General features: G+C 42.0%; 1 protein-coding gene across 26 annotated transcripts in view; it reads right to left on the bottom strand.

Annotated features, from left to right (window-relative positions):
• The window catches only part of TENM3 (teneurin transmembrane protein 3), a 2,732,592-nt gene that overhangs the window by 583,526 nt on the left and 2,124,997 nt on the right, over window positions 1-24,069 (bottom strand). The window lies entirely within an intron of this gene.

The raw sequence follows: 24,069 nt of genomic DNA, 5'->3' as shown, positions 1-24,069 counted from the left end.
ACAGGACGAAACCCTGTCTCTACTAAAAATACAAAAATTAGCTGGACATGGTGGTGGGCACCTGTAATCCCAGCTGCTCGGGAGGCTGAGGCAGGAGAATGGCTTCAACCTGGGAGGCAGAGGTTGCAGTGAGCCGAGATCACACCACTGCACTCCAGCCTGGGACAGAGTGAGACTCTGTCTCAAAAAAAAAAAAAAAAAAAAAAAAAAAGAAAGAAAATGATGGTGAAATTTAGAAAAATACTTATACATTATGATATTTACACCAGAAGTGGTGTGAATCATAGCCAGTTGCATTCTGTAAACACCTTGGTTACAAAAATGATCAATGGAGTTCTTCAATAGAATGCAAGTCTGCCATTGTTTAGAAAACACCTGAATCGTTTTCAGGATTTAAAGTATGTCAGCATTGTCTGAACACAGTGGTCAAATGCTATCAAGTGAATGAGAAATCATCACTCAGTTCAACATTTATTGAACACCACAATGCTAGAATCTAGGAATTCAACTGTGAATAAGGAAGTTACGGTGTACTCTCTGTAAACTTCTCATAAATAATGTCTAAAATACAACAACATTCCTATATATTGCTTGCTTCCAAAGACTATGAAGCCTGTATCCTCACACGTACATCACCTTTATTCTTCCTATTCAGGTAGGCTTGGTGATGAAGATGGAGTAACGAAACTGACAGGTAAATGATATTGCACCAGACTATAACTGATATCAGGATGATTTCTGCTTTTCAGGAGTGGCCACAGGTACCAAAGGATGGCACATCATACCAGGAATTTGTTGATCTAGTGCAGTGGAACTGCAAGGCAGGTAGGCAAGACCATGTGGAAACTGAACGAGCCGAAATTAGGCTACATTACCTTGAAGCCAACTGTGCATTCATCTGGTCACACCTAGGTATCTTTCACACATGTGCAGTAATTTGAATCCATAAGAAAACCACCAGGAGATGTGGCGTCAGGAATATTTCCATCTCTTTTGTGGATATAGTTTGACCTAGCTGGAAACCACACATTCTGAGGCCTGCATGCTGGCAATCATTTCTGGCTGGTAAATACAAAGACAGACAGTTGGAGTGCCACTGGTGTCTAATGATTACGTGTGGATTATTCACTGGCCTTTGGAGAAATCAACCAGGAAACAAATATTTTAAAGACAGGATTTTCAGCAGAGAATAAGAAATTCTCCATAAACTTTGAGACCACTTGCTGGGGGAGGGGGTAGCGTCGTTTTCTCCAGCTCTGGCTCTTCTCCCTTCATTCAAAATTAGGTTTTCATGTTGTAATGTTTTATCACTTCCAAAGGCGAGTTTTCATAGGGGAGTCCTGAAAACAGTTCAGCCCTAACCCTAGAAAGGTATCGAGACATCAGTGGAACTTGAAATCTGATTGCAACTTAGAAGAGAAAAGAAATGAAATAATGTCCTGTGCAGTCAAAGGTTATTCTGTTGACACGTGCCAGGTGTGAATAAAAAGACCCGTGTGTGAACAACAATATCCCCAGGAATTTAAGGAAAAGCCTGTTGCCACATTTGTGCCTTAGGCCTTATAGAATCCATAAATTTCTGTGACCCCAACTGCTATCCCACCGTCTACAGATAATTGATTCCAATTTGCCACTCCATAACTGTTTCCATAATGAAATGAACATAAGAGGATTTTTTTCAGTACGTTTTGATTGGCTGTGGGAAGCTGGGCAGATTTGTTTTTTTAATTATGTAGTTGAAAACAGTGCCCTTTTTAAAGCAAAACACCACCACATGATGAGCTCAACAAAACCCCTCCATCTGACCTCTACTGCATGTTTTTTAAAAAACTCGTCGAGTGAAGTGGTAATTTAGTCAGTGAAGATAGAGCTCGCCACAATTCAGCTCTAACTGCCTCATTCTGGAGGCGTCGTCTTTTCTTTTTTTCATTAATAAAGATTGAATCAGTCACTTGCACAACACTTTTCCTTTAATGACATTTGTTCTAAGGAGTCAACCAGACTAACTGCTTGTCCTTGCCCACTATTAAAGCTCTTGAAAATACCATTTACAACCCTGCTGCCCCAGTGACAGTGCTGGCTTCTCAGCACTTCATTTGCACTCTAGCTCAGAACCATTTCTTCAAAAGTTTCTGATGTGTTCTTTTACTGTTGAGTTTCACGCCTGTAATCACGAGAAATGACTAGGGTCTTGCAGACACCTTTCTTATCTCTAACTGCAATTTCATTTGTGTGCCACGATTTTGTTAAACGGTGTTAGAATAGAAAATTACTGTAGGTGATAAACTAGGAAAATCCACAATGCATTCTTACATACTGATAATGTCTCTGACCCTCATCTACTCTAACACTACAGAATACATTTAATTTATAAAAAAAAGAATGCTCCTTAGTCATAAGCATTATGATGTTAAGAATAGAACCACTGTCGCAATTTAAGTGCTTTATTTACATCATTTTTTTCCTAACTCTTATAAATTTGTTGATAAGGAGAAATCTGGAGAGAATTACCCAGACTTCATGAGAGGCGTTGTTAAAAATAAATATAATTGTCTGGTGCAGGGGCTCACATCTATAATCCCAGCACTTGGGGAGGCTGAGGGAGGAGGATCACTTGAGCCCAGGAGGTGAAGACCAGTCTGGGCAACACAGCAAGACCCCCGTCCCTAAAAATAAATAAATAAATAAATATAATAAATAGAATGTAAGCTCCTAAAGGTAAAGATTAATTATGAAAATCCACAAACATAGTAGTAAATATTTCTGATCAAGAATGGAAAATAATAAGGCTTTATGTCTTAAGCTCTGATGTCCATTCAACTTTTCAAGATTTCCAAGGATATCACTGAACTATAGATCAGAAGTCAGGTCCAACAAAATCAGTCAGTTATGTTACAGTTAAATTTATTTCGCTTTCTTGAAGATCACAAGGTAAGCTACATATTTAAGAAACACAAGGGGTAGTGAAAACTAGAATGATGCGTTTTCTAACAAGTGATGTATTATGCTTCCCTAATGCATCCAAATTTTCATGTAGATTTAAACCCTAGTTACCTAAACTGCACATACTTCTTTCTCTCATTTAAGAAAAGCTGCATTTCTGGCTAGGCGCGGTGGTTCACACCTGTAATCCCAGCACTTTGGGAGGCCGCAGCGGGTGGATCACAAGGTCAAGAGATCGAGACCATCCTGGCTAACACAAGTGAAACCCCGTCTCTACTAAAACACAAAAAAATTAGCCAGGCGTGGTGGCAGGCGCCTGTAGTCCCAGCTACTTGGGAGGCTGAGGCAGGAGAATGGCATAAACCCAGGAGGCAGAGCTTGCAGTGAGCCGAGATCGCGCCACTGCACTCCAGCCTGGGCAACAGAGGGAGACTCTGTCTCAAAAAAATAAAAACATGAAAAATAAATAAAAGCTGCATCTCTTATCTCTAGACAATAGCGAAAATATATAGGCTAATTTTTAAATTCTATTATCGTAGTGGGGTTTGTTTGTTGCTCAGAATTTCCGGCATGCAAATAGAGCTAAGAAGCAGTGTTTCCATGAATGAGATGACATTAAATATGTCTTCATATGGATCGTACTGTATCATTTAGTAGCTCTTCCTAATGAGACATTCACAAGCAGCTCTCAAAAGGCAATGAATCACCATTGCATTGAATTGAATCGAGATAATAATTAAGCACATTTGAAACAACCACATTTGTTATGAATTATGGAAAGGCTATCTTAATTTCTTTACACCTTTTGGGGTATGATGGTTTTATTCTGAGGCTAAAAATACTTGTAACCAAATCTTTAACAGTGTAATTATGAAAAAGAATGGCTAAATCACTATGCAACGTATTAGTGGGTGGCACGGTAATTCACATCATTTCTTTTCAATGTTGCTTTTTATCCCATGTTTTTTCACTTACATATAACATTTGAACTGACTCAAAGGTTACATGATATTTGAAATATGGTGCAACTACAAGACTAAATGCATTCTGTCTTACCCATTACTTGATAAGTTACAAGAAGTTCTTGAGAAGCTTTACAGAATATTCACTTCTAATAGGACTGCCAGTTACTGGGAAGATCTGGTTTTCCTGAAGTAAGAAACAGTCATCCAACTAAACTTACAGACAAATGCTTTTAACTGCTAATCAATGTGTAAATCCTCCAGTGGAATGCTAGAGTGCTTAAAATCTGGAACATCAAGCAAAAATACAAGGGACGGTGGAATGGTCAGGGCATAGATGTTCATAATGTGGTCCCAACATCAGACTTAGTTTATTTTTTGAGTAAAGAAAAAAAGAAATTGCCTCCTATTGTCTGCCTTGCGTTGTACCTCTTTGGCATTTTTAGTCACCCAAGACAATGACAGAGAACATCCATTTGGGACCAGTGATCTTTGGCACCACTCGTTCTATCTTTGGGAAGTCAAAATTGATTTTCTTCCACTTGTCACACTAAAATCTCAACTCTGTCCTTTCTGTTTCACTCTCAAAGAGTTCAGCGGTATCGGGATCAAAGGATTAGGAAGCCGCAGCTTTAAGGGAGGCAAGCAGCATGAGAAGACTTTGTGGAGGCAGCTCTGAGCATTTTATGTAAGCAATCTATTTCAGCTTCAAAGGAAGCACTGGCTAAGTGGGTGAACAACATGTAAAGTGCTCACTTGACATAAGTTTTTTTTTTTTTTTTTTAAGTAGCTGAGATAAAGACAGCCTCCAATCACTGACCTTTTATTATTAGTCAGAGCCCTGAGTACAAGAGAGACTTCAGCAGAGGTGGCCAACGGGCGCCTGCAGAGACTCCAGGCGCGTTCTTGCCTGTTGGTGCAATATTTGCAGCTGCGGCACTCTCCTTCAAGTTGTTTGTTCCACTCTCTGCCTGATGCTATGGGTATCTGATTTCTATCTCTGGAAACAGCATGGGAGCCATGTGGCGGTCAAGGCTGGACTTTAACTGCAAAGGAGCACATCACAGCAAGCTCCCAGGGAGCCGGGCACAGCTCAGTATCAGTCTTGGTTTCACTTAAAAATGTACAGACCTTTTATAAATTATAGGAAAGAGATAAGGGAATCCCTATGCATTTACTCTTCTCTTCATAAACCATGGCGAGAATTTTTTTAAAATTCCATGTATTCACACTAGTTAAAAAATGTGGATGGGCTTTTGCTAATTGTACATTTTACTTGGTTTAATAGATATATATATTAGAGTAGAGCTACCATTTGCTGTATGTCACACGTGCCAGGCTCTGGGCTACGTACTTTCCATGTAAAAACTCACTATTCCTAGTGAAAAACCTTTCGGTTAAGTGTTCTACCTCCTATTTACAGAAGAATAAATTGAGGCCCTGCAAGGAATAAGGAATCTGTACAAAGTAACACGGTAAGTAAAAGATCAATTTTCAAATATTTAAAGACAAAAACAATCAAATGTATTTAATATAAAATAAATATTTAGTAAATCAGAAAGAATTCCGTAGTATATATTGCTTCTGCCTCATCATGATAAAGTTCCATGTTTTCAGCATAACGATCAGTTTTAGTCTGCTTTCTTGATGTAAGGATTCTAGCGCTTTTGAAAAATAAGCTGAATTGATAATGATTTTTTATAGGTGGTGATAGATTTGATTTCTGAACAGCCTACGAAGTCTTACGTGGTTAACATTGGGAGTGTATTTTTACATACACATCAAATTTCTTTTCAAATTCAGTCTCAGACTATAGCCTATGTTTTAGACACATTTCTGTACATAATTAAGCAATTTTCAAATAGAAAAGCGAGCCACTGCATAAATAGAAGACATACTATAGTGGTTAATATTGAATTATGGCATAATTAATCATAGAAACTCATCTGAATCTAATTTATTAGTGTTCCCCAAAAAACACCATCTTTGATTTGTACTAGAAAAAGAAAAGACAAAAGTATAAAAAACAGTGCGTGGAATGCATTTATCCTGCTTGTGAACAAGAAAGAGCCACGTCTCTCGTGGGTTGAATGAGCTTTATGAATACTACCTTTACTCTTAAAAACAATCCTGGTTCTTTCCTCTTTCCAGGGAGAGAAGCTAACCTTAAGGGGAGTAATGCTGCTGTGCCTTGTCCCCCGTTTTGGTGACATCTCCTCTGGGGATGGGCTTAAAATTCAGGAGAGATGATGAGGGACAGCGACAACGGTAGGGCCCATGTTGGCCTCGGTTTGTCCAGTCCACACATCACTCCCTTAGGAGGGAAGACCACCTATAGGAAGGGGCTGGAAGGACACACAGCAGGTGATGGTGCTCCTATGGGCATGCAGAGCTAAACAAGTGACCTTCCTTGTAGGGTCATCTTCTGTGATACACACCGGTCTACGGAGAGAGGGTACCTAGATTGAGAGAAGAGCCTGGGGCTTAGGTGCGGAGTTGGGAGCAGGAAGAGTGGGGAAGACCTGCTTGGCAAAATAGAGTGCAGTTTGGAGATCAGCAGAAAAGAAGTGATTTAGGCCCTACTGCCAGTCAGGGCATCGGAAGCCTCAGTAGGTGCTGCAGCTTGATGAACATGGAGTTTTGAGAAGATTAATGTGACAATGATACAAAAAAATAAAACTAGAGAGGGGGAAAATGGAAGCAGCGAGACAGTTCTAAAAAATCAGGCCCAAATTCCTGACGTCTTAGAAATCAGATGAACCCCAAGAGACATGATTATAATAATACAAAATATAATAAATACAAAATAATCAAAATAATTTGATTAAAATAATCAAACAAAATATTTGAAGGACTGAGATACTGGACAGAAAGTGAGAGAAGCATAATAAGTAAAGGCTTCCAGGCTTTGAGAGGAGAGAGTAACAGGAAGGCCACTGAGTAAAATGGGTTGGGGGGAAAAGAAGCCTATTTTGAACAAACTTTGGTTTTCAATGTTGAGGTGCTGAATTCAAGGAAAATGCTTGCAATCCAAGTGAAGTGAAATCTGTAGCATGTGAGACCGGTGTAAAGGAGACCTCTCTGAAGGGGAGAGGTCAGAGCTGATGGTGTCGGTGTGACCGTCCATCCGCCCGAGGGTGTGAGAGCAGGGGATCTAGAGAGAAAAGCAGGGTGTGGCATGTAGTGTTGCCAGCACTCATCATTTGGCAGGAGGGAGAGGGAAAGAGAAACCTAGATGAAACAGGATTCATGGCAGAGGATGTGGCACAGAGAGGCTGGGGAGGGCTGGAGGTTGTGGATGCTGTGGGGACCACAGCTGCGGAGACACCTCACACTCTGTCTATGACGCAGCCTGGGTGTAGAGGAGTGGACTGAGACATGAATGAGTTAATTCTACCCCACCTCCCCCTGCAGGTGACTTCACTCACCTAGGTCTCATCAACTGAGAGAGAGAGCCAGTCTTGGATCTCATTCTCTTGAGAATTGAATACCCATCAGTACCCCCACGGGCTGCTATGTTCGTGCACCTTCAGATTCCATCTACCTCTCAAAGCCCCAGACTCCTACCCCAGGCAAGGTCCTATTCAGCTACTGTACTCCCAAGCCCAGTTAATACCCCCATCAAATGGTAACAGACGCATTTACACAATTACTAACTGTGCCTGAAGAATTCTCCCAGGCCACCAGGTAATGTTTCTTCAAGAACTTTACTCGGCCATACCTTAAGACCTTAAGATTTATCGGCAAAGAGGAGCTATTCTGGGGCGAAGGGGGCTCCTAGCAGTGTCAAAGGACAAGCAGAGGTTTAGGACAGCAAAGACTGGGTCTGCCAGCAGGAGTCTTGGCAGCCTTTGAGTGTAGCTTTGATCGAGTGGTGGGGACGGGAGCTCTACTGAATGAGCATGCACAGTGGGGCCACACGCACACAGGGTGCCTGGGAAGCACCTGCCTTGAGTGTGGGGGATGGGATGGGAGGTAGAGCACGGCAGTGTCAAAACAACGATTTTTTTTTTTTTTCTAAAGAGGGACAGCTGGGCTGGATGCGGTGGCTCACGCCTGTAATCCCAGCACTTTGGGAGGCCAAGGAGGGTGGATCACTTGAGGTCAGGAGTTCGAGACCAGCCTGACCAACATGGTGAAACCCCGTTGCTACTAAAAATACAAAAATTGGCCGGGCATGGTGCCGCGCACCTGTAATCCCAGCTACCTGGGAGGCTGAGGCAGGAGAATGGCTTGAACCCAGAGGCGGAGGTTGCAGTGAGCTGAGACTGTGCCACTGCACTCCAGCCTGGGTGACAAGGGCGAAACTCCATCTCAAAAAAAAAAAAACAAAAAAAAAGAGGGACAGCTGAGCCCATGTGAATGTGAAGGCTGAATTGAAGGACGTCATGGAAAGTGACAGCTGGATTTCCAAAAGATAGGAAATATACTTTGACCACTAAACCAACGTTGCAACAGAGGCAAGCACGGGTTTGATCAGATGAACCTGAGAACCTCTGGTGGAGTCTGGGCTCTGCAGGTCTAAGAGGCCACCGCAGTGACATGAAATCAGCTGCTCCCAAGAACACACTTTGAGCAAAGCCCCCTTCTAGGACACACTATGGTCCTATGGGCCAAATCCAGCCTGCTGCCTACTTTTATATGGCCCTTGAGCTCAGAATGGTTTTTGGTAAGAAATGCTACCTTTGAACTCTAATTAGGCAAAATGTCAACTCTCCCCCACAACAATCCATTCTTCTCATTAGTAGACCGGTATTACATTTAAAAAGTATACCCTATCATTATTACTATATTAAAATTTTGTCAATAAAATGTGTGGAAATGTGTGGAATACTTTCACACTATTCTTAATTTGTACTCCTGGCCTGCAAAGCCTAAAATACTATCTGTCCCTTTACAGAAATTGTTTGCTGACTCCTGCCCTAGAGTGTTCATGAGAAGTAATTGTTGCTCTTGAGATGAGAGAAACACAGGCAGATTCCCGGAAAGTGAATCATGAGCATATTCATAGAAACTGATGTGTTAAGGTACATTCAGATCTGGCATCTGACTTCTTAATGGGGTGATTACCCAGTGCTTTTTATTATTTTGAAAAGTCAAGTTCTTTTACTTCTCACAAATACTTAACATCATAAAGCATTTATAAAGTACAAAGTCTACTGCTAGAAAAAGGCATGTTGGACATTAACTCTGTGCTTAAGCAGCTTGCATTATTAAAAAATATCTACAACAGAAAGGGAAAGGCCAACTCTCTTTTGCAACACTTACATTTTTAAGGCTTATGAAACTGACAAAACTTCTGAGGAAACACACTACTTCAAGGACATTCTCTTGTAAATTACAGCAACAGCAGCAGCAGCAGCAGCAGCAGCAGCAGCAGCAGCAGCAGCAGCAGCAGCAGCAGCAGCATTTTTAACCAGATGACCATTTGAGATAACTTAAACTGCTGGAAAGGTATTTTAAGCACAGCTGTGATGCCAAAAGAAGGTACCAAAGGCAGAGCTTTGGTAGAACACAATACATTACAAAAGATGAAAGTCTAAAGTGATGACAATAATAAATTCCTGTTTTCCAGAAAACCGGTATTTTCAGGAGTTCTAAAGTTAATGCACTTAAAATACTTTTGATCGTATTTTTCCCAAGCTTTTACATATTAAGAAATTGTTTCAGACACCCAAAATTTGCTTTATAAGTAGTTCTTAGAAAGACTAAAGGAGCTGTATAGTTATTTTAAAATCCACCCTAAGTGATGTGTAAGTTACTTAGCTGGCAGCTTCAATTTGTAATATGCACTCCCCAAAAAAGCAGGGGGAGCATCAGCTATAATTTTAATAACAGCTCTGCCCCGCCACATATCTTTTTGCATGGGCTGGGAGGCATGCTCACCCTGTGCTGAGAGCTTAAGCTTTGGAGTCCTGTTTAGATAAAGCACTTACATTTAAGAATGAAGTAAATAACTTAATTTGTAAGTAGAAAAAGCTCCCAGCTTAGTTATAAAATATGACATACCAAGTGAACCTAGAGCTGCCTAAATAAGTGTTTGACATTTTCCAGCAGGCTGAACTATGAAAAGCAACAACAGGACAGTCTCCCCCTTGAAGATAATCACTTTTATTGTTGCCAGGTCAAAGATTCAGATTCCACGCAGCAACCTCTGACTAAAGAACAGCAAGTCCTTTCAGGTCAGAAGGTCCAATATGCAGCCCCCTCAGAAGCATAGCATAATAGTCCTAAAATAACAAGCATACATGTAGCTTTCTTAATTTGCCCTGCTGGGTTCCTGTAATAAGTACTTAACAACTGTAGGCTCTGAGCAGCTCAGCAGACATCAACAAGACCATTTGCCAGATGATTTAGCCAACAAATTTCCGAGAGTCTCATGCTTATGTCGAGTGCATGACATTAGAAAACATGCAGGGACTTAGAGATAATAATAGTAGATAGGAATTTTACAAATTAAAAAGAGAGAGAAAGAGAGAACGGGAATTTTAAAGTCTAGAGAATTTAGGCTGATATGCCACATTCTCTGGCTAGAATGAAGTCCCCCAGATGAATACTCAGTAACTTCTGCTAATTTTTTACTCCTTGAGCAAATAATCTGAAATTGAGTTATTGGGAAGAGACAAAAACTCTGGAATGACTTCTAGGGGAGGAAGAAAAGAATAGAAACCACCTTATTTTTTAGCACAAGTAACTGACATGAAGCAAGCACAAAACACGAAAGGTTCTCAGTAAACATTTATTGAATGAATGACTCCATGTCTATGACACGCATGAGGAATTGACATCTCCATAAAGAAAGCTAGCAGATTCTCAACAAATCATAGGGGTTAGGAAAGGGGGTAGGGCGAAGGCATTCATCAAGGAATCCCTCTCCAGTGTCAGGAATCCAAGGCTCAGAGAGGCAGACATTCTCTTGAATCCATCAGCAGCCCCCTGGCCCATAACAGAGTCCTTGAGATGCTTCTAAGTGGGAGGGAATCCAGGTGGCAATGGCACTTACCATTTTAAGAGCTGGAGCAATCCTGAGGCTCTGTGGGGAAAGCAATCATCCCCAAAACAGGAAAACAAATCTGACAATAGAGCAGGGCTGGTCCTCAATAGCCTGGGCATGAGGAGCCAGGAAACCTGCTCTGAGGAGGGAGGTAATTATCCCATCACTTCAGGTCACAGGGAAATTCTATTCTGTTTTCCGAGGCAACATTTTTAACACTTACACAGACATTTTAAATGTGAACAACTCAAGCAATCATCCTATTATATCTGTTAGTTTAACTGATTTCTTTTTTTTTTTTTTTTTAATTTTACAGATTTCTTCTTTCGGTGGATCGTGTAAATTAGTGAGTTGCTTTCACGTCTTTTGGCCAGCTTCAGAGAAGAATGAAGTACCCAATGCTTGGTGAGAGGCAGTCCATGTTCCGGATGTAAAGCACTTCTCACTATATTAATTGTCCGCTGGCTTAATTTTTTCATATTCTGCCGAATGCACTTTGCCTGCGTGTACGAAAGCAGCTTCCTCATCAGATGTGAGTTGGGAGCATCCACGTGTACTCCACTGATGCTCCCCAAACTTCCAAGATAAAAATTTCCACAAGGGGAAGATAGCAGTCAAATGTGAGAAGAAGAATTTGCAAATAGATAAATACGCAAATAAATAAAACTGTTCATGGAGTTGTCTACTGGAAAACGATGTGCCAAGGGCACAATGAGCGAAAGTGAAGCTTGACAATGAGTTAGGTTGCCAGATGTAGCGCGGTGATTTGGGGGGGCCCAGGGGAGCACCCATGAGGAGAAAGGCTGGGTGTAAATCAGTCATAGCAACGCTCCACTGCACCTGGGGGGCCCTGAGGAAATTCGTTCGTGGTGAATCAAGAGCCAGGCTCCAAGGCCCTGGGGCCAGTGTGCTGGGAGAGGGGTGTGTCAGAGGCACATGGGAGAGGTGGGCCTGAAGACAGAGAGAAGCTCTAAGTCAAGCAAAGACCCAGGCTTCTAGAAGTGGTCATGCAAATAGCTGAGGTTCGCAGATTCTATTATTCAATAATTAAATGTAAAGAAGCATTTAGCTTACGTCAACTATTTTAGTTAGGAGAGCAATAGTCACAAAGCAGCAGTTGTGAAATTTATATGGATTGGAAAAGGGTGTGATAGACACGGGGTGGAAGAGTTTCCATTTGTTTTGTTTTAAGCCATGGTCAATGTGGGCTTTCAAAGTCAGATGCCGAAGGAGGAATTAAATTATCCATTGAGTATTAGAGAGTTATTCTCAAACCGTATTTTACTGTAAGATGGGGTTATTTTAAATTCAGAAAAGCTAATGAGCATAAAGAAGACTGCAAATCTTCTGGGACCATGTATCAGCTGATCCACAGCTGCTGCAACCGAAAAGTCACAAAGCTTGCTGGGAAATGGAGAACAATGCAGACTCAGTTGTCATGAATATCTTATGTGAAGTTACTTTTTAGAGAAATCTCCAAATGCAATCTCTATAGGCAAACATATATGTCTGTATATAGAAAGAGTAAAGCTGTAATTTTCATTGAACACAGAGATTTGTTTCTTTTGGGTTTTTTTAAATTTGCATTTCATTGTTTTTCATGAAAATGAATTTAATGCTTGAATTCTGTACAAGCATCACAGGAAAAGGCTATCAGGAATCTGCAAGAGCCATACAAGGTGTCCCTTACAAAAATAATGGTCAGGAAAGGAAATGTGTGAATGAAAAGACCACGATGTGCTGACTACGTTGAGGCACTGAGCAGAACAGACAGTGGGAGGCAACGACTGAGACAACCTGAGTTGAAACATAGTGTCTGGAAGACGCAGGGGTGTATACAGTGTCTAATAAAATTCTGCAAAGAAGCTCAAAAGTGATCACATATTTATTGCAAGTGTATTTTCAAAATAAACTCATTTTGAATTATTCACTCTTCCCCTCTCCCCACCAAAAAAACAACCTATTATGAATTAGTTTGGAGTAAACGTTTTCACAGGTTTTCAACTGGTTGTACCACACACTCTTAAAATAAAGGTATTACACATTCCAAAAATATTTCAACTCTTACATGAGCCTAAAGATAACACCGCTTCAGTCAGCATTATAAGCAACACCACCGTTTGAAATCTGTGTCAGAGCCCATTATCACCACACACTACATCCAGCAAAATCTGGATTCCTTACATTTCGTAATCATAATGAGCCTCAAAACCTCATCAGAATCTCTGACTCTTTTCTTTCTTTTGTCCCCCACAGCCAACTCATTACTGAGCCCTGTTGATTTCCCCCTTCATTATCCAGCCCTCTATCCATTACTGTCGGCGCTCTGATGCTTCATTAGTGTCTACCCTTGATGGTGACAGCTTCTGAAACACCTCCCTTCTCGAATCCATGTTATATCTTGGATGAAATTAACTTCCTTGAAACATTTCTCCTTCTTTCTGTCATTCCCCTGCTCTAAAAGTTTTAATGATTCCACGAGGTCTTGTATGCTTCCACCATGTTTAGGAGGGAGGCCTGAGGCCATATGCCCAGGCAATGGTGAAATTCAGCAGCAGATGTCCTTCCAGAAGGGTTGTGAGGCTGTGCCCATGATGAGGGACCACCTGCCAAAGACACTCCAATGGAGCAAGAACTGTAGCAAATCCCTCCAGTGCAGCCACCAAAACTCTCCCTACTCTCCCTCTCAGGTTAGCGGGAGAGGCGTTGGGAAAGAGGGAGGATACAGGCCCAGCAAAGCAGGGGAAAGGGAGTTAGGAAGAGCAACCGCTGCTCCAAGCCAAGTCTGTTGGCTTAAACTCTTGGCCCCAGAAACAGGAACTCAAGTCTCCCAACTGCCTTTGTCATTTATTGAAGACCTTAAGACAGCTCTCAGCACTCCAGAAATCATGAGGCATTCTTTGCCCTCTGTTCTTTGAGAAATCAACTTCTACCACTTTGGGGACTGGGAACTGGCCAGGGGATGGTGAAGGAAGCTAACACTTAATCTTTCTCTCCAATGCCCTAAACTTTTACCACGCTACCTACCTGTGGCCCTGAAGTTGGGGGTGTGAGTTTATTTTATGTGATAGCTGGGTGGAGGAGAAGGAACCAAAAGATTCTATTTGAGCCCATTTTCTTTTCCTTTTCTTTTTTTTTTTTGAGATGGAGCTTCACTCTTGTTGCTCAAGCTGGAGTGCAATGGCACGATCTCGGCTCACTGCAACCTCCACCTCCCTGGTTCAAGTGATTCTCCTGCCTCAGCCTCCCGAATAGCTGGGATTACAGGCACCCACCACTACGCCTGGCTAATTTTTGTATTTTTTTGTAGAGACAGGGTTTCACCATGTTGGTCAGGCTGCTCTCGAACTCCTGACCTCAGGTGACCCACCCGCCCCGGCCTCCCAAAGTGCTGGGATTACAGGCTTGAGCCACCGCACCCGGCCTGAGCCCATTTTCATAATGACACATTGTCTCCCAGGGCTTGGGGATTGTGTAGGCTTTCCATCCACCCTCTTCCTCAAGCCCTCTTGATCTTTCACAATGTTGCCCTGCCCTTACAGGCACAGGTTCTCTGGATGAGCCGCCTGCACTTCCCCTCTGCCTGCCCAGCTGTGGATTAGGTTTAGTCATGGGCACTCTCTCTCTCTCTGCCACATTCTGTGTCTGGCCCTGCAACCCAGCAGCAAGATCCCCTGTGCCTCACTCCAAGGCAGAGTCCCAGATTGTAAGCGAAGCAGTGGAATTGGACCTGGGATTAAAAAGTGCAGTTCAGGCCAGGCGCGGTGGCTCACAACTGTAATCCCAGCACTTTGGGAGGCCGAGGCAGGTGGATGACCTGAGGTCAGGAGTTCGAGACCAGCCTGACCAACATGGAGAAACCCCGTCTCTATTAAAAATATAAAATTAGCTGGGTGTGGTGGTGCATGCCTGCAATCCCAGCTACTTGGGAGGCTGAGGCAGGAGAATCACTTGAACCCGGGAGGCAGAGGTTGTGGTGAGCCGAGATTGCACCACTGCACTCCAGCCTGGGCAACAACAGTGAAACTCCATCTCAAAAAAAAAAAAAAAAAAAGTGCAGTGCACACATCTTAGTTGTGCATTCAAAGTTCACCAGGAACTTCAGGAACTTCCAATCCGTTTTAGAATTTTAGTTCTCTCTTTCCCCACTCACAAGCCCACGTTCCAGTTAAACAGAGCTATAAAACTCTCAGGCTTTCCAGTCAACTGGAACAGGCTCCTGGTCTGATTTCGCTTTTAACCTATCCCATTGGCACAGGGACAGGCCCAGACGCTTGTTTCCTTTGTTGAATGAATGAATGTGCTTCACACATACCAAGGGTTTTTGTTTACATATTGGAAGTGGTTGTCCCATTTGTTACTATGATTACATAAAGAACTTTGGAGACTGTGTAGATAAAGCATGCTGGGGTGGTGTTTCTACCAAAATACCTGAAAATGCATAGTGATTTTTCTATTTCCTAAAAGACTCTTTAACATTTTCCAGAAATTTCAGTACTAGAATTAATAAGACAAGTATGCCTACCGTTGACAAACCAAAACCCTTGTTTTGTTCTTCAGAGGCAGTGGGTTCTGAAGTATATCTGACTTCAAGAGCCCCATGATGAGACGAATGCTATGTGTATTTTGTTTCTAACCTAAGGGGGGCTTCCAGTAGCTCTGCTTGCCTTTCCAGACCCCCCGCCCTGCCATGGGAATAACTTCAGACCCCCTTCCGCTGCCCCTGCTGGCCAGCCGCTGCCCCCACCCCTGGATCTTCTTGGATCCTTCCCTTAGCACCTGCTCGCAACTCCTGCCCCAAGGTCCGATTTTGAATGAGCATCTCTGGTTGACCTCACCCTCTCCCACCTGCACAGTCCTGGAATGTTTACCCTCCACTCACAGCTCACAGATCCTGTCCTGTCACACAGCATCAGTCAGGCCTATGTCTCGAAAATGTCCATCTTAATCGAAAATGTGTCTGTTTTACTAACTTAAACACTGAGGTTGCTTCATTCAGCTTCCACTGTTATCAGTGAATTGTTTGTTTCTCCTTAGAAATTGGAGATGCTTTTGACTGTCCCCGACAAAAAAAGAAAAAAACATTAAAATGAATACAGATTTAAGAGGTTCCTTGAGTGAGACACCAAAAAGTCCCCAAATAACAGAGCTTGTGATTGACTTTTTCTAACGTACTATCTGGTTATTTAAAGTAGTGGTTGTCTCTTCTTTAACTAAAAAAGGAACTCTAGGCTGGGCGTGGTGGCTCACACCTATAATCCTAGAACTTTGGGAGGCCAAGGCAGGTGGATCACCTGAGGTCAGGAGTTCGAGACCAGCCTGACCAACATGGTGAAACCCCATCTCTACTAAAAATACAAAAATTAGCTGGGTGTGGTGGTGTATGCCTGTTATCCCAGCTATTTGGGAGGCTGAGACAGGAGAATCACTGGAACCCGGGAGGTGGAGGTTGCAGTGAGCCGAGATCGCGCCATTGCACTCAAGCCTGGGTGACAGAGTGAGACTCCATCTCAAAAAAAAAAAAAAAGGCACTCTAGTTTCTAAAGTTATTCTTCCCCTTGGCTGGTTCTGTTTGTATGAACGGCTCATTTCATAGCAATTGACATCACCCTATGAATTCAGGATACTGAAAGGAACAGTTTGCATTTTTAATTGTTCTCTATCAGTCTGTCTGTATGCTTCTAATCTTCCTTGCCAGGAGCTAATTTTCTATAATCTGTGTTCTTTCTTATAGGCTAAGCACAGAGTACAAAAAAAGAGCATCCTTCTGTAGAGAATAACTTAGCCAAGGACACTGTGCTCCGTCTTTATGATGAAATACATGTTTCCCATTAAAAGGCAAATCTGTCATTTTAAAAGGTTGAATTGGATGTACTTTAAAAATAATTCCAGCTGGTTAAATTGAGAGCACTGAAAAAAAGCTCAATAAGAATGTTCTCTTGGTCTGTAGTATTTTCATTTTCCTGAAGTGTGAATTGGATATATTTTCTTTTACCTTAAACCCTTTATTCTCAGTGTTTGATTCTGAGTCGGTGGAATAAGTTTTAAAGATGATTTGGGTTCAATAATACTATTTCTAACACCTAAGTTTTTATTTTGGCACCATTATTTCTAGTAAAAGAGAACTGGCCCATTTAGATTGATTCTTTTTCTATGATTATGCAAGAAACACGGATATTTTCCCATGTTGTTCTGCCCCCTATGTATCATTTCTAGACCTTTTAGAGCCTTCCTTTGAGACCACTGTCTGTTTAATATAAATTTTTCCATAAACTAAATAACTAATTATATCCTGATAAAACCCAAGCAATGTATACCTTAAAATATGCGGCTGGGCACAGTGGCTCATGCCTAATCCCAGCACTTTGGGAGACCCAGGCAGGCAGATCACTTGAACCTAGGAGTTAGAGCCCAGCCTGGGCAACATGGCGAAACCCTGTCTCTACAAAAAGTACAAATACTAGCCAGGTGTGGTGGCCTGCGCCTAAAGTTCCACTACTTGGGAGGCTGAGGTGGGAGAAATCATATGAGTCCAGGGAGGTCAAGGCTGCAGTGAGCTGTGATTGCGCCACTGCACTCCAGCCTAGGCGACACAGCAAGACCCTGTCTCAAAAAAAAAAAAAAAAAAAAAAAAAGCAATGATGTTCCACAAAGCCACCTATGGTTACATGTATCTATAGTACCACGTCAAGTGATTTAAAACTTGCACCTGGATTTTCACACCTGTAGAAAACCTGAGTGCTGAGCTATTATTTTTTTCTAACAACACAAGCAGAGATACAAAAACACACTTTTCCATGGGTCGATTTTCAACTCTTTAAAATTGTATCTGGGCGAGTTTAATCTTCCTCGCTAACCACCAATGATTTTTGCTCCTAAGATACTGAATAATGAAATGGGCAATAGGCAATGTTTCTTCTCTTTTTTTTGTTTTTTGAGATGGAGTCTAGCCCTGTTGCCCAGGCTGGAGTGCAGTGGTGCGATCTTGGCTCACTGCAACCTCCGCATCCTGGGTTCAGGCCATTCTCCTGCCTCAGCCTCCTGAGTAGCTGGGATAGTAGAGACGGGGTTTCACCATGTTGGCCAGGCTGGTCTTGAGCTCCTGACCTCAAGTGATCTGCCTGTCTTGGCCTCCCAAAGTTCTGGGGTTATAGGAGTGAGCCACCGTGCCCGGCCTGAAATGTGCAATGATTCTTCAGGTATAGTACTGATCAGTCAACACCATTCAGTCCCCACACCGGTACTTCCTAGGCTTATGGCAGCATTTCTACCGGCTAGCTTTCTCAACTCTGTCCCAACACTGTCTAAACTATACTGAAATTTGTTGTTCAAAGTTTACTAACGTACACTTTCATCTGGTTTGCAAAATGAGGCAGAAGTAGGCAAGGGCCTACTTCTTCTTTCATGTGTTAAGAACTTTTTTCAGTTATAATTTGACTTTGTCTTCTTCTATGGGAAGGCCTCCCAACCCTCTTTTCCATCTAGCTCCTTCCTCATTTCCACTTGTGTCTTTACAAAATATCTCAGACCATGGTTTTACACCTGTCTCAAATGATATTTGTCATTCCTTTGCTTCCCTCTGCTCTGTCCTTCATCATCGGGTCTTCAGTCTCTCTGCAGCCCAGGCCTGAGCCAGGAGCTGAAAACAGTCCACATCCACTCCGCACTACCTGACACCTGCTCGTCAGGAAATGGTCGCCTGCACCTATTTCCATTGCCGCTGACTTTTCCTGTCAGCTTCATTCCAACTGCTCCACATCCCAGGGCCATTTGTAATTTAGGTGTTATGATATTTGTCCTTCCTCTTCTCACCAAAGTAGTGGGCTATCCGCAGCAAGCTGCACAGTTCACCCCAATACCTGGAAGGGTTGGCTGAATCCCAAAGCCAATCCTGATGTGAGTGTCGCTCTGACAACCGACTGAGGCACACCTCTTTCTCACCGCCTTGAGTTCACAAAGTGCTGCACCTTATTCCCAATCAATCAAAAGGCCCCTGCCCTCAGTAAAAGTCATCTGATTACTTGATTAAAGTAATACAACCTAAGGTGTAAATGGCTGATAAACGAAGCCATCTCTACAGGAATTCCCTTTGGAAGGAGAGTTTATTCGTGCAAATGAACCTCTAATCTGCAGAATGTGTAGGGAAGATATTGTTGCCCAGACTAAACGGCCCAGGGTCAGAAGCCTATTCTAGGCCTTCCCACCAATTCTTTTATTTTTTAAATTTTATGTATTTTTTATTTATTTTTTTTGAGATGGAGTCTCACTCTGTCGCCCAGGCTGGAGTACAGTGGTGTGATCTTGGCTCACTGCAAGCTCCGCCTCCCAGGTTCAAGCGATTCTCCTGTGTCAGCCTCCTGAGTAGCTGGGATTACAAGCACGTGCCACCACATCCAGCTAAGTTATGTATTTTTAGTAGAGACGCAGGTTCACCATGTTGGCGAGCCTGGTCTCAAACTCCTGACCTCAGGTGATCCGACCGCCTCGGCCTCCCGAAGTGCTGGGATTACAGGCGTGAGCCACTGAGCCCTTCCCACCAGATCTTTATCTCTTTGCTGAGTGGGAGAACAGGGTTGACAAACCAGCACCGCATTTCTGAGAAGCTGTGAAACTTTACTGAAAGGGCATTCCAGATTATATGCAACTAGGTAGCTGCTCTAAATCTGACAAAACTAAAGTTATTGTCACTATTTAAACCATTTATATGCAAAAGACATTTTGCTCTTACCACAGTACCTATTTAGGGCCTTTTACACACTTTTTTTCTTTTTGTATTGTTGAGCTGCAACTTATTATTTCCCTATGCAACACCATGGTGGGATAATTATTTATTGAGTATTTATTAAGTAATTAAAGCAGTGGTTTGGAAACTATTTTATCCTCTGAATAATATCCTCTGATGGTGAAATGAACTCCTAGAGAGGAAAAAACACCCCTGAACTTCTTTTGTTAAATTGGGAGTGGAGCCCCCAAACACAAATGGCTATTTCCTATCTCACATCCCTCCATGGCTAGGCAGGGTTATCGTGGCATAGTTTTCAACCTACTGCTATAGAAGATACTAAATAGTAAGGGTATTAACCCCAAGCTTTGAGTGTAGATGCAAACAATTCACTTAGGAAAATCAGGCTAACCAATGTTAAACACTGAACGCCCGCTGCAGTGTAACTGGTAAAAAGCTTGTAGACAACAAAAATAATAGAAACACAGCTTATTATTTGTATAGGAAATAGATTAACAAATAATGTCATCAGTAGAACCAGAGAACTTTTAGAAGGAGTTTAAATTGTGAAACTGTAACATGCTGACATGAAATGCAACAGCAACTACGAGGATGGGAAACGTGAACAATGGCAGAGAAGGAGAAAGACAGCTTCAAGGAGTCAGGTCCTGAGCTCCTTGGCATCCGAGAAGATGACCGGAAATGATGCATCACATTTGAGGACGAGAGAAAGGAAACAAGAAGGACCAGTGCAGGAATTCTAGTCAAAAGAAGCCATGCTCTTTAGGTTTTGGGTTTTGGTACGGAGATGTGAAACTGACAAGGTATGACTGTTTTAAAAACATCAGGGTATGTTCCTTTCAAATGTGTAGAAAATGTTACAAAGAAGAAAAAGAAAAACTTTAATGATCACAACTTTTCTTAAAGTCACAGTATAAGGTTAAAGGAGCTTCTAGAATCTTCCGCAGAACCAGGGCACAGGTCCTCTCCACAATCGGCCCTAGTTACATTACTACACCCGAGGGCTTAAGCTCAAATGAGACTTTCCAGCCAGAGAGGGCAATGACGGTGAAAACAAGATGGGGAAGGTGAGGCGCCTGGTGCCCAGGGCCAGGCTTACCTCCTGCCACCCAGAACTTGCTTGCCTTGACCCTTGACAAGAGGCTTACCCTTCCTACTTGGCTCACTTCCTGCCTCTCAGATGAGGCGTGGCTATGGTGAATTACCAACCTTCTGAATTGGTAATCCCACACTGACTTTCTGGATGCTACACTTCCAATCTGTCCGGAATCTAGACACGCTACAGATCTTCCTGAACCATCTGAATGTCACATCTAGGAAATAGATGATCTTTAGCAACTCGGTCCAAAAAGCATGTCCACTGGCTTGGATCTTCAAGCGGAAGAGACTTCGGGGAAATGGTAGGTAGGTGTGCTGTCTACCACAGCCCAAGTACATTCACTCCGCACGGGGGATGGCGTGGGGATGAAAACACTCTTTTCTCCTGGTGTCCTGCAGGGAGAATGCTTAGGAGACTCCAAGCAGTGAGACACTAGGGAAAAACAGCCCAAAGAGGACTGTTAGCTCCTTTCTGAAGCTCAATCCAAGATAAGTTCTCTTTCTAGGGCAGTTAATCTTGGCCCTGAAAAGCAGTTGCCAGAAGGGTTATTGATTTCAAACCTACAAGCTGCTTGCAGGAGTTGAGGTCTAGCCAGGGCCTCGGGTAGATTTTCAAGGTTAGAGATTTTTTTTTCTGAGAATATAATGGAGGCCATGATTTCCTTCATAAATAGTAATAATTAGTGTTTGAAGTTAAGTGAGTTAATGTTTATAACGAGTACAAATCTTTTATTTTTTGGCATTTGAATTTCTTTTTAAATGTCTTTACATGGCATATTGACAAATTAATTTAGGGTTATGACTAGTAATTAATACTGAGAGTGTAGCGAAGTTGTATTTATACTGTTATTTCAAGGTTTTTAAATATTTTTTAAGAGACAGAGTCTTGCTCTGTCACTCTCACTGGAGTGCAGTGGTGTGACCACAGCCCACTGCAGGCTTGACCTCCCCAGCTCAAAGGATCCTCCCACCTCAGGCTCCAGAGCCGCTGGGACCACAGGCGTGCACCACCATGCTCAGCTAATTCTTTCTATTTTTTGTAGAGGCGAGCTCTTGCTATGTTGCCTAGGCTGGGCTTGAACTCCTGAGCTCAACAGATCCTCCCCCTTTGGCCTCCCAAAGTGCTCGGATTACAGGCCCAGCCTCAAGATATTTTTTAAAGTCATGCTTCAAGGTGGTATTCCACTTTAAAATATTCTCCCTCATTCACTTCAAAAACAGGTTGATCAGCCATCAAGGCCTGCCCTAGACATACAGGGTCGTGTGGATAACAGGCACGTTTTGGGGGGCTTCCTTTGCAAATCAAAGCTCTCTAAGAGATGGCAAACACCAAAAAAAGGGATCCATTATAGCTTGCTCATGTTATATGCCCTCACAAAAGGGACAACATTTCTCCTACATGGCTTGCTTGAATAGAACTATTATAAAGAAGTCCTCTGAATATATAAGTGTGTGTGTGTGTGTGTGTGTGTGTGTGTGTGTGTGTGTGTGATAGAGACTGTGTTGGTCACTTATTTCATAAGCCTTGCAGTGATAATTACAGTCTGAAGTGACCCTTTATGTCTGAATACTTCCATGGTAAAAAATAAATTCTATCACGACAAAAACTTTTGGAAAAAAACATGCATAGCCAGTCTAACCTTTAAAGGTCGCTGAGGAGCTGCAATCTTTATTTGAATTCATTATGAAATCAATAAAACCTCTGGTTAAGATTCATGTAATTATAAATAACACGGAAGACCGTGAGGAGAAAAAAATGTTTGTCATAAATCTTTCATAACTTCTCAAACTTCACTTGTCTCCCATCACAGGGTTACATTTTCCACACCCAAGGAAGACTATTGTACCATTGCAGAGTATTTAGTCTGGCTGGCTGGCATGCTGCCTAAGCTTTTATGAGTTAAAAAAAGATCACATAATCTGTCTTTTGATATTTTGGTTCATGTTTTTCAGCAGGCTTGTATCTTAGCCAAGGAGTGCATATTGAGGCGAAATCCTCATCTTAAGAAGCGTCGTGGAAGAAGCTATAGGTAAACTAAAAGCGTGCTGGTGAAAAGATGTTTTTCTCTTTCTCAAAAGATACATCAATTCCTAGTTTCAGAATATATTCCGGTAACTCTGCGAATTCCATTAGTGTAAATACCGAAGGTTTGGCAACACGCGTGCATCAGTACACATCAGCATGAATGCCACAGTGATTTTCAGCGGTACTCAGCTTCGTCCCAATCAGAAGGCTCACTTAACAATTCTGCTCAGAAACAACGAGGACAAAAAGCAGCTCGGATCAAGGATACCATTTGATTTGCCTGCACTAATAAGTGCCATAAATTATTTAAGGAACTTCAAAGTCTTGAAACTGGTGAAGTACACCAGGGCAAAAGTAGAATTTGTTTGTTTATCATCAATTATTTACACAATATGTTTTACAACATCAGATGTGTAGAAAAGGCATCATCCTGAGGAATGGTGCACAATAAAAAATAGATTATGTTAATTCTGGTGAAAGCTTTTTAACGTAGGCCATGAAGTTGTGGACGCCATTTGATGCAGTATTTATAAACGTTTCAATAACATTCTCAATAATACTGAACTTTGAAAACCATTCTGAAATACATTTCTATTTACGATACCTGGGTGAGTGCACACATAATTTCTTTTTTAAAAAATTTCAACTTTTACCATTTCTTATGTAACTATAATAAAAGCATTTCAGATCTATGCTAAAATGGTGACTCCAAAATAAAACATGATTCTTGCTCAACTAATAACATCTTTGTAACACAGGGTCACACAAAATAGATGAATCAAATCCACATCTACCCAAATAGGTCAGCCAAAAAATAAACATGTCAATCTTTTTAATCAAGCCAGCACTTCAAATCTAATATAGTAATTATAGATGAAAATGCTGCTCAGATGAAGAGCTACACCCCTGGGACGCATGGAATGTACGCCAGGACGCTATTGTTTTTTAATGTGCCTCCGGTCAAATGTGGTAAACTTCACACTTTTAACCAGTGCTGTTTGTAATAGATTGAATGAAACAGGTCTACAAAAGAACCAATAAATGTAAAGACTGGAAAGAATTAGAGAGGCTCGCAGTCTTGTACCTATTGTCCGGGGGAATTAGATGTCAGTTTGAGTATTATAACTCTGACAAAGGTTTCCGAGCTTTAATTTACTAGAACATAATAATGGGCAAAGGAGAGGCTGGGAAACACAGTCAGTCTGAATACATTATTTAACAAACACTTTAATGAATGTTACACACATTTTTATACTCGTGACATATTCTCCCCATTCATTTTTCAGAACCTTGTTTATCAATG

The sequence above is a fragment of the Pan troglodytes genome, chromosome 3 (assembly GCF_028858775.2).
Source record: "Pan troglodytes isolate AG18354 chromosome 3, NHGRI_mPanTro3-v2.0_pri, whole genome shotgun sequence".
In the NCBI taxonomy this organism is placed as follows: domain Eukaryota; kingdom Metazoa; phylum Chordata; class Mammalia; order Primates; family Hominidae; genus Pan; species Pan troglodytes.
The sequence above is the reverse complement of the archived record's forward strand: the minus strand, read 5'-3'. Positions and strand labels throughout refer to the sequence as shown.